The 9764-nt window shown below is 42.0% G+C and overlaps 1 long non-coding RNA gene across 1 annotated transcript in view; it reads right to left on the minus strand.

Moving 5' to 3' along the window:
- Positions 1-2632: 2632 nt before the first annotated feature.
- LOC113477636 overlaps positions 2633-9764 on the minus strand; it is a 12639-nt gene continuing 5507 nt past the window's right edge. The window contains exons 2-3 of the long non-coding RNA XR_003397939.1: positions 5867-5872; positions 2633-2754 (exon numbers count right to left, since the gene is read on the minus strand). This is a non-coding gene — a long non-coding RNA (uncharacterized LOC113477636). The remainder of the gene's footprint in view (positions 2755-5866; positions 5873-9764) is intronic.

Here is a 9764-nt window from a genome sequence, read left to right on the forward strand (position 1 = left end):
GGGGGGGGGGAAGACATTGAACTTCGGAGTTACTGCTATCTCAGTAGTATTTTACAGTTTGCCTGTGTACCTGTGTATAAATGACAGTATTCCCAAGTATCCAGGCAGGAAAATTGCACAAGGAATATTCTCTGAAACTTTCTGAGTTCTGTGAGAGTTGTGCATTCTATGGCTAACAACCTACTAGTATTTCAGGAATTCCCTCCATTTCCATTATTCTAGCTGTGAGATGCTGACTAATTAATCAGATTTACCCCTTGCATATGTTTAATGTGAAACTGCCTAAAAGTAATTTTATAATTTTATGAAATATTAATGAAACCAAGAATCTGGCAGACAAGAGTCATTGATTTATATCAAAACCTGATGCCGTTTGCAGAAGTGTAACTGCTCCTTTGGAAACCTGAACACAAGATGAATGCTAGACTACCTAAAGTTATTCAATTATCTGAAAGTATAGAAAAGGTGTATCAGCTCTAATCTCACTTTGCTGAAAAATACTATACTTGTGTCAAAATTTCTTAATATGAAGTATGGAAAAAGAGAAATAAAAAACCCACTGTGAATCTATGGCCTTCTCAAGTTAATTTGTAGTTCCTCTGTAGCTCTGAAATGCTGCATATCTTAGAAGAACTGCTAAGTACTCACTGGAAATTCATCCACTGCAGTTGTAAATAAATCATGTCTGGCAGAGCTGGCATTTGTTTGAAGCTAGGAGAATAAGCAGAGAGTAATCCTAACAGATATGTTTACTAAGAATAATGTAGAAAAAGTATATTGCCTACCTTAAAAATGTAATTTTTGAAGAAACACATCTGGTATTGTGTTTCTACTTGATATGTTGTTTTTAAACATCCAAAATGTCTCCTCTTTTAAAATAGTCACCGTGCTTTTTTAACCAGGACTTTGATGAGTGGTCAAAGTCTGTCTACCATCCCATGATTGAAGTAATAGTGTTGTTGATAGTAAAGGATAGCAATGAGTTTCTATCCCCATATTTTAGCGAATATTAACAGAACACAATGAAACAATTTTCATAGAATTGTAAAATGGTTTGGGTCAGAAGGCACCTTTAAAGACCACCTAGTTCCAACCCCCCTGCCATGGCCAGGGACATTTTTCACCAGGACAGGATGCTCAAAGCCCCGTCCAACCTGGCCTTGAACACTTCCAGGGATGGGGAATCCACAGTTACTCTGAGCAACCTGTTCCAGTGTCTCATCACCTTCACTGTAAGAATTCCTCCCTTATGTCTAGTCTGAATCTTCTAGTTTAAAACCATTACCCCTTGTCCAATTATTACAGACCCCAGTAAAAAGTCTTTCTCCATCTTTCTTATAAGGCTCCTTTAAGTATTGAAAGGCCTCAATAAGGTTTTCCTGAAGTCTTCTCTTCTCCAGGTTTAACAACCCCAAATCTCTCAGTCTTTCTTCATACAACAGGTGTTTCAGTCCTCTGATCATTTTCCTTGTCAGTCCTCTGGGCCTGCTCTAACAGGTATTTCTTGTGCTGAATCCCCAAAACTGGATGCAGTACTCCAGGTGGGCCTCGCAGGAATGCAGCAAGGGGAAAGAATCACCTCCCTCAACTTGCTGACCACACTTTTTTTTTTTTTTTTAATGCAGCTCAGGATATTGTTGTCTTTCTGGGCTTCAAGCACACATTGCTGGCTCATGTCCAATTTTTCATCCACCAATAACCCCAAGTCCTTCTCTACAGGGCTGTTCTCAATCCATTCATCACTCAGTCTGTACTGATACTGGTGACTGCCCCAATCCATGTGCAGGACCTTGCACTTGGCATTGTTGGACTTCAAGAAATTCACAGTGGCCCACTTCTTGAGCCTGTCAGGGTCCCTCTGGATGGCACATCCCTTCCCTCAAGCATATGAACAGCACCACTGGCTTGGTGTCATCTGCAAACTTGCTGAGGGTGCACTCAATCCCACTGCCTATGTCATTATTAAAGATAATGAACCAGTTCCAGTACGCACCCCTGAGGGACACCAGTTGTTGGACTTTGAGCCATTGACTGAAACTCTTTGGATGCTGCCATCCATCCAGTTACTAATCCATCTAATAATCCATCCATCAAATCCCTATATCTCCAATTTAGTAACAAGGATGTTGTGTGGGACTGTATCAAAGGCTTTACAGAAGTCAAGGTAGATGACATCAGTTGTTCTTCCCTTATCTACCAACTCAGCCATTCCACCATAGAAGGTCCCCAGATTAGCCAGGTACAATTTGCCCTTTTTGAAGCCATGTTGGCTGTCTTTAATCACCCCCCTGTCATAAATATGCCTTTACATAGCTTATAGGATGATCTGTTTCATGATCTTACAGGCAAAGGGGTGAGGCTGACTGGTCTCCCTCAGATAACTAGATTTCATTATAAAGTTGTACCTCACAGAATCACAGAATCGTCGAGGTCGGAAAAGGCCTTGAAGATCATCCAGTCCAAACCATTAACCTAACACAGACAGTTCTCAACTACACCATATCCTTAAGAGCTATGTCAACCCGACTCTTAGACACCTTCAGGGATGGGGACTCCACCACCTCCCTGGGCAACCCATTCCAACACCTAACAACCCCTTCTGGAAAGAAATACTTCCTGATATATAGTCTAAACCTTCCCTGGTGCAACTTGAGGCCATTCCCTCTTGTCCTATCACTTACTATTTGGTTAAAGAGACTCATCCCCAGCTCTCTGCAACCTCCTTTCGGTTAGATGTAAAGGGCAATGAGGTCTCTTTATTAAGATTCTAGTAATAAGATAGGAAAGCATGCTAGGGGGCTAAGCAGAACTTAAGTCTTTCTGCAAACTCAGATGAAACCTACAGGGACTCTGACTGGCTATGGCAGGAACCAGGTTCAGTGCTAGGAAATTTTGCAAAAGCATCACGACCAAGAAGTAGGATTATATATCTCCACTTCCTCAGAAACTCCATTAGGTACCTAATGGATCACTGCAGGTGTTTAAGTCTCAGAGTGAGATGAAACCAGGCTATCGATAGAATTCAGGTATCTTTTTTACTCCTTCAGGCATTTACTTTATCATAACAGTCTCACTGAACAAAAACACTACATTTCAAAGCCAAGCTGTATAAGAAGGCAGAAAGTCAAATAGCAAACAAGGCAAAACAAAGGGAAGTCATTAACAACCTCTAAGAAAAGCTGCTTTCTTTCTTCATCTATTTATTATTTAGGGCTAGTTGAAGAAGGAATGTTTTCAAGCGAAAAAGAACTGGATAGAGCCTCTCTGAAGGCTTTATTCTGTCATATTTGACACCATTCACTTTCCTCCATCCACTGTTATGTAGTCACACAAGCAGCGCTCATTTCTGCTAGTACAAGAGGTGCTAGCTCGTGTAGCCCTTCCTAAAAGACTGGGGAAGGATGGCAGGGCTAATGAGCTTTTCTGGGAAGTATTTGTCTGCTTTCTATTGCAGACTTGTTGAGGTCTGAATAAAGCAGTTCAAGTAGTTGGAAGCAAGGCAGGAGCTTAAACAGTAAATCATTAGGCTGAAGCGTACATGCTTCTGCAGTGCTCTCAGCCAAAAGATAGAGTGTTCAGGGAAGTAACCAAAGGAAAAGTTTGTGTCTCCTAAATGGCCAGTGTATGCAAAAGGCTCCTATAAGCCCTCAATCTACTGTAGGTAGGCAGACTTTCTGGGGATAACCATGTGTGAGACACGACTTGTAACTCCCTGAAACAGGACCTGAGAGAAACAGGCCTGAGAGAAACAGGGACTGAGAAAAACAGTCTGAGAAAGATATAAGGGATGGGGGTGAACAAAGGCCTCTGAGCCAAGGAATGTCTATAACACTTGCAAGTAATGAAACTATAGTCACGGAGTGGATACTGTGGAGTTTGGAGCTGGTAAGGCTGCCTGGATAGCACAGGATGCAGCTGCCCCTAAAAGAAAGTTTTGCAAGGACACTCCATGGCCTTTCAATTGCCAGGGTCATCTCAGAGCTGAATTCTGTCCACCTCCCACAGCAGAGATCAGGAGGAGAATGAAAATGTCCTTTGGTGGTTAACAGTGATAGTGTTTTCTTCTTATTGTGCTCTCCTCATTGGCACACCCATGTTTCTTCTAAATAAATCAAGCTGTCAGAAATGTCAGCACAAACCAAGAAACACTCTGTGTGTTTTGTGTGAAACTGAGCTAAAGTTTCAAACCGCTCAAATCAAGGCTTGGGAGTTTCACAGGCCTATGTTTAGTGATCATCCTGCCATGCCATCCATGGCTTTTGTGGTATGTTTAAGTGAAAAATGCATGATTACAGGAATATAGAAAATGGTGACTTGTTAGCATAAAGAACTGTAGTGTGAGAGCTGAGGCAGCAGTTGTACTCATACTGCAGTCTGAACGAAAACGTAGTCAAGAGCCAGGGAAGTTGCATGCTGCAATTTTTTTCCTGCAAGCCCTTTGCATTTCAGTCTTTAGATCTCATTTAGATCCACAAACAAAACCTACACAAATTAGATGATTCTAAAGAACACAAGAATGCAGTTAAGAAATTCTGCTGTCTGCTGACACCCCTGTGCCACCACATCTTCTAAGTTCAGGTTCCAAGAAAAGCATTAAGAATGGAAACATTCAAGAGCTCAGCATGGATATTTTTTGGCTGATTGTTACTGTCAGTAAAATGAGAATGAAACAGTTCCACGATATAAACTCCAGTCTTTCTGGCTGATCTGGTTTCTCCATTAATTCAGCTTTTGGGCAGGAAGTTGTCCTGTGTAATAGTCACAACTTCTTCAAGGTGTTCTGGATGAGAAGAAGGGAAACTTTTCAAAGTTTTAAAATCCATCTGGCAGAGGTCAGAGTCAGTCAAAATAACCTTTAAAAGAACTAATGTAACATACTTTCCCTTGATTCCCCATTTGACTGGAGCAGGAAGATCAATGGACAAACTCTTGTGAGATGGAGTAAGAGAAAAAGATTGTCTTGATTATGAAAAGATTTTACAAGTTCAATCCATTTGCATTACATCCACAAAAAGAACAGCTGTTATTCTATATTGGCCTAGAATGGGTCTTTCTGGTGATCTACATCAAATCACAAAGCTCTGGAGTACAAATCATAATAATTCATTGGCAAGATACTTCCATCTACAGCAGAATAAGGTAATTTTATTTGACATAATCATTTTGCACCCCTTGAAGAAGAGAACCAAATAGACTTAGCATAAGAATGTTCTAAAGTAACACTATCCAATTATATACAAAGAGGGGGGAAAAAAAAAACGCAACAAAAAAAACAAGGCCGGCAGCAAACCCCAAAGCAATTATTTTGTTCTAGAGTTGATCCACTGTATTTTAATAAGAGCCTTTGCAATTACATAATGACCCTTCACGCTTAGCAGCAACTGTTGTTGGCTTAATTATATAAAATTTAGTTCACCTCTCCAGAACTGCCCACACCTCTTGAGATAAAGACCTTCAGCATGATAAAGCATGCATGACAATTACAAATGGGTAAGCAAAGTGCACCACAGAGATGGCAGTATTTGTCCTGTAAGGAGTACATTTTACCACATCAGTTCTTAAGCTGCATATGTCAAATGTATTAATGGGCACGTGACTCTACATAGAACTGCAACCTTCAAGACACAGTCCAAGCCAGCCACAGATTTAGATGGGGTGGAGTGCAGTAACAAAAGGGACTAGACTGGTCTCCATCCTGCTGTTAGCTGCAGTTTCTCTACCACAGTATCAGCAGCTGATGCAGCTGCTTTCCAGCTCCTTCAGTTCACATGTTGGGTCTGGCTGATGGAGCCTTCAAGAGAAAGCAGACACGCAACAGAAGCAGTGGCAGTGTGTGTGCACATCGCCTAATGCCACAACCCAACACCCTCTCCTGCTGTGTCTCATGTCAAAGGATGTGGAAGAGGAAGAGCTTGCTTCTCCCTCACCCACACCATTTGACTTGAGACTGCATTTCCCCTAGTGTGATTTTCCTTCCCATCCCTTGTAAGAGTCTGTCTTGTGGACAGCAGTAGATGCACTGCAGCTAAGCTCCATGCCAACTGATGGATGGCTCATGGCTGCAGCTATCATGGTGCTGAGCCAGAGCTAATGAGCCCTCCTGAGTGGCCACATATGTTAGGTCTGGCTCGGTGCTGTGGCAACCATCGATGTGCAGCCCCTCCCAGAAGGGCCTTGAGCCTCCTCCATCATTCCCAGAGGAGGGGTCTCTCTGTGTAGAAGGGCCACACCACACTGGATCTCAAAAGGATTGAGGTAAGCTCCATGGCATTTAAAAATCCAACCAGTTTCAAGATGGCTGTGATACCCTGGAACCTAGCAATAGAGCAAATGACTAGTTCCTACCTCTTCTCCATTTCCTCCTGCAAACCTCTCTCACCCACTCACCCAGGTAGCAGAGAAGTATATTATCACTTTTTCTCCTGAGAAAAGATGCTGGTAGATAAGAAGTGCACGCTGTGAAAGCATGTCTAGGTAATTTATCTTCAATCACCTGTTCACTCCTTAAATGTTTTCCGAGATGTAGTTATCCAAAACACATCTAGTACCCAGTGGCATTTGCCTGCAACCTTTCATCTCCATGATTAGTTGATAATCACAAAAACAGGTGCTGCTGATCAATTTGCCACTAGCCTAAACTAGTATTTCATTTAGAGTCACGAAATCTAAAGCAATCAGTTCTCTTTCACCTAATTTCAGTTCTCTTTCCTTTACCTCCCTGCTAAGAGCTGGAAAACTGAGAGTCACTGCACCAACTTCTGAGTTTTTAATAGATATTTCATTGGCTCATAGGCCCTATTACTCAGCCTGAGGAACTGCTTTATCCAGTTGCTTTTCATCCTGGTAAAAATAATTGTGTCAAACACTTGAATGAAAAAGGCAATACTGTACATCTAATCACACCCTGCAGCTCACACACCAGGTTTTCACTGAGTGATGGAGACTTGGTCTTGATTGTGGAGTAAAATGGTTAAATCTCTACATTCTAGAAGAACTCTCTGTAGCCGTTTTAGCTACTAGAAGAATCTAGCGTTTTGGGAGGAAAGTGTCCTGCCAAGGGATAAATTTTATCCTCTGTTTAATTTTGTAGTTCAGCACTGATTATTTAAGCTTGCTTATAATAAATAAATAAAAGTAAAACAAATAATTGGGCTTCTTTCACACTGCTGTTGAATTACAATGCTCTTCCTATACCTGGGATCTGTTTTTCTTTTTTCAATGGCAGATTTTAGATCTTTCTGAAAAAATCTGGATATGCTATGGACCTGGAAGTGTTTTCCAGTCCCTGTTGGATCCAAGTGCATGACTCAGTCACATCCCAGTAATACATAAAAGTCAGATCTGGCCTCATGCTATTCTCTCTTATCCTTACACTTTTCATAATTACTTTAAATGTTCCAAAATTTTTGGAAGTGTATTCCTGTGAGGAAATAATGCATCCTACAATACAAAGTCTTATTTCTACTGTAACAAAGTACAACTCACTATGGTTTCCTCCTAGAACAGGCTGCAAGGAATTTACTCTAGTATTCAAAGTTGTAGGGGTTATAAGTATGCTCTAAAACTGCCTCAGCAGTGAGTAAAAGGGGATAGCTCAAGCTCCGTCTTACAGTCACTCAATTCTCAAGCTCAATTTCTTACTAGTAAAAATTCAGAAACATTTGAAGTAAAAAGTATTTTTTCATCCATTTGGGAAGCTACATATTTCCCTGTCAAATTAATTATTTACTGAAGTGACAGTATGTTCCCAAATTCCTTCCCCTTACCCTGAACACATATTTTCTGTCTATCCTCTTCTTTCAAGTGTTACTCACATAAAGACTCAGCAAGCCTGGATTAGAGATAAGAGAAGTCATTTAAGGGTTGTACGCATCGTAATATCTATCTCTCCATCTCTCCATCTCTCCATCTCTCCATCTCTCCATCTCTCTATCTCTCCTATCTATCTATCTATCTATCTATCTATCTATCTATCTATCTATCTATCTATTCTAATGCCAGTAATGCCCTCATAGCTCTGCCTATGCAATAGAGAAATATAGCTAATGCACCTGTGGCTTTCCTAAAAAAATTTACTTCTGCTTTAAAATTAACGTGTCTCCATGGCAACTTTGAGGCATCCAAGAAGGGAGAAGGACAGTATCTTGCAGAAAACATGGAGTGTATTTAAACTATGCTGTACGTGAGGAACAAATGCTCAGAATTCTTTGTAAGAGCATGGATATGTGTCCTGAGCTTGTAATGGCCCAATATCCATTTCAGAAAAACAATTCAGTAAGCGGCCACCATCACTTCTGGCTCTGAGAAACTGGCAGGGAGGAGCAGGACCAGCAGGGCAGCACTGCTGCACAGCACCCCAGCAAAGCACAGCCCACAGAAGCCGAGCAAGGAGAGCAGAGCTGGGTCAGTGTGGGTGACCCGGTTCCGCCGAGAGCCCCGGCTACCCGGCAAGTGCACTGGGGTGAGGCAGGTCCCAGCTCAGGGTGGAAAGTCAAGTCAGTGGGTGAAGGTCAGGGAGGCACGGGAATGGGCACAGGCGTACCTGCGACATAGCTTAGGCAAACACCAAGCACAGGATCCTCAGCTTAAAAGTACCTCCCGAGCAAAGGCAGGGCAGGCATCCGCGGAGCTTTGCTGTTAAAGCTGGCCCTGAGCCCAGGCAGCCAAACCCTGCGGAGGGGAGGGAATGCCCTCAGGGCCGCCACAGTGGCCACTTATGAAGGCTAGGAAAGCTATCCGCAGCTACTTACATCTTACGAGGGTCAGGGGAGAGATTGCAATGTTTTGTACCTTCCAGAGGAATGTGTCACACTGTCTGCCCGCTGGGGGTGGGCAGTGCGGATGGCTTCCAAATAGCATAGTGCCATCTGCTTCAGGGAGGCCACACTTGCTCCTCCGCTGTCATTTTTTGCAAGCCAAAAAATGCTGTTCAGTCTGGAAGTCTCTGTGTTGTTCTACATGTGGGAAAGACAACTAATAATATAAATAATGGCAGGCGCTTCTAAATGAAACATGATGTCTTTAATAGAATTATTCTAATAAAAACTGTATTTCTGCCTATGATGTCTACAACACTGTGAATTACCCTCATAAGCGGAAAAGACTGAGCCTAAGTCTGTAACTACCCTGAAGGATAGTTTTACTTCCACCGTGATGCCCTGCAGCCCACATGCCCAAGAGCTTCTTTCTGCACAGAAACCAGTACCCTGTAGGGAAGCTGCTTCTCTTAGGTGGAGCTGAGATCTACTGATGCATCCAGCTTTCACTGTTCCCAGTTTCCAATGAATATGTGAGGTATAAATCACTTCTCATCTGAGAAACACACTGAACAAATTTTCTATAGCAGAGCAGTGGTTGGGTAAAATTACTTTTAATAGTGTTAGAATTAATTTGTTATGTGTGTCAATTGAGTATGAATATTATTCCAGTGGAGTGCACTTGTTTTGATGTAGAATAGCTCATATCCAAACCAGATTATCTACTTTGTTTCTTATGACCACAGTATTTTCTCCTTTTAATTCCCCCTCTTCTTAAACAACTAGAGCTCCAAAGGTCAGCCTGATGAAGAGTGAACACTACACAATCTGCTCATTTAGTCAGCACTGCACCAGCTGTTTTAACTTTCTTGTGAGGGTAACTTCATTAGTAAGATTAGTGGTCCTTTTCACAGAGTTATTTTTTGTCTACCCCTGGATTCAGAGTTTCCTTTGTGTCAGTGGATTATGAGCTCAGATGCCAGGTACAGGAAAAGAATAAGGACTGTC

This window comes from Athene cunicularia (genome assembly GCF_003259725.1).
Source record: "Athene cunicularia isolate RWA chromosome 3 unlocalized genomic scaffold, athCun1 chr3_part1, whole genome shotgun sequence".
Lineage (NCBI taxonomy): Eukaryota > Metazoa > Chordata > Aves > Strigiformes > Strigidae > Athene > Athene cunicularia.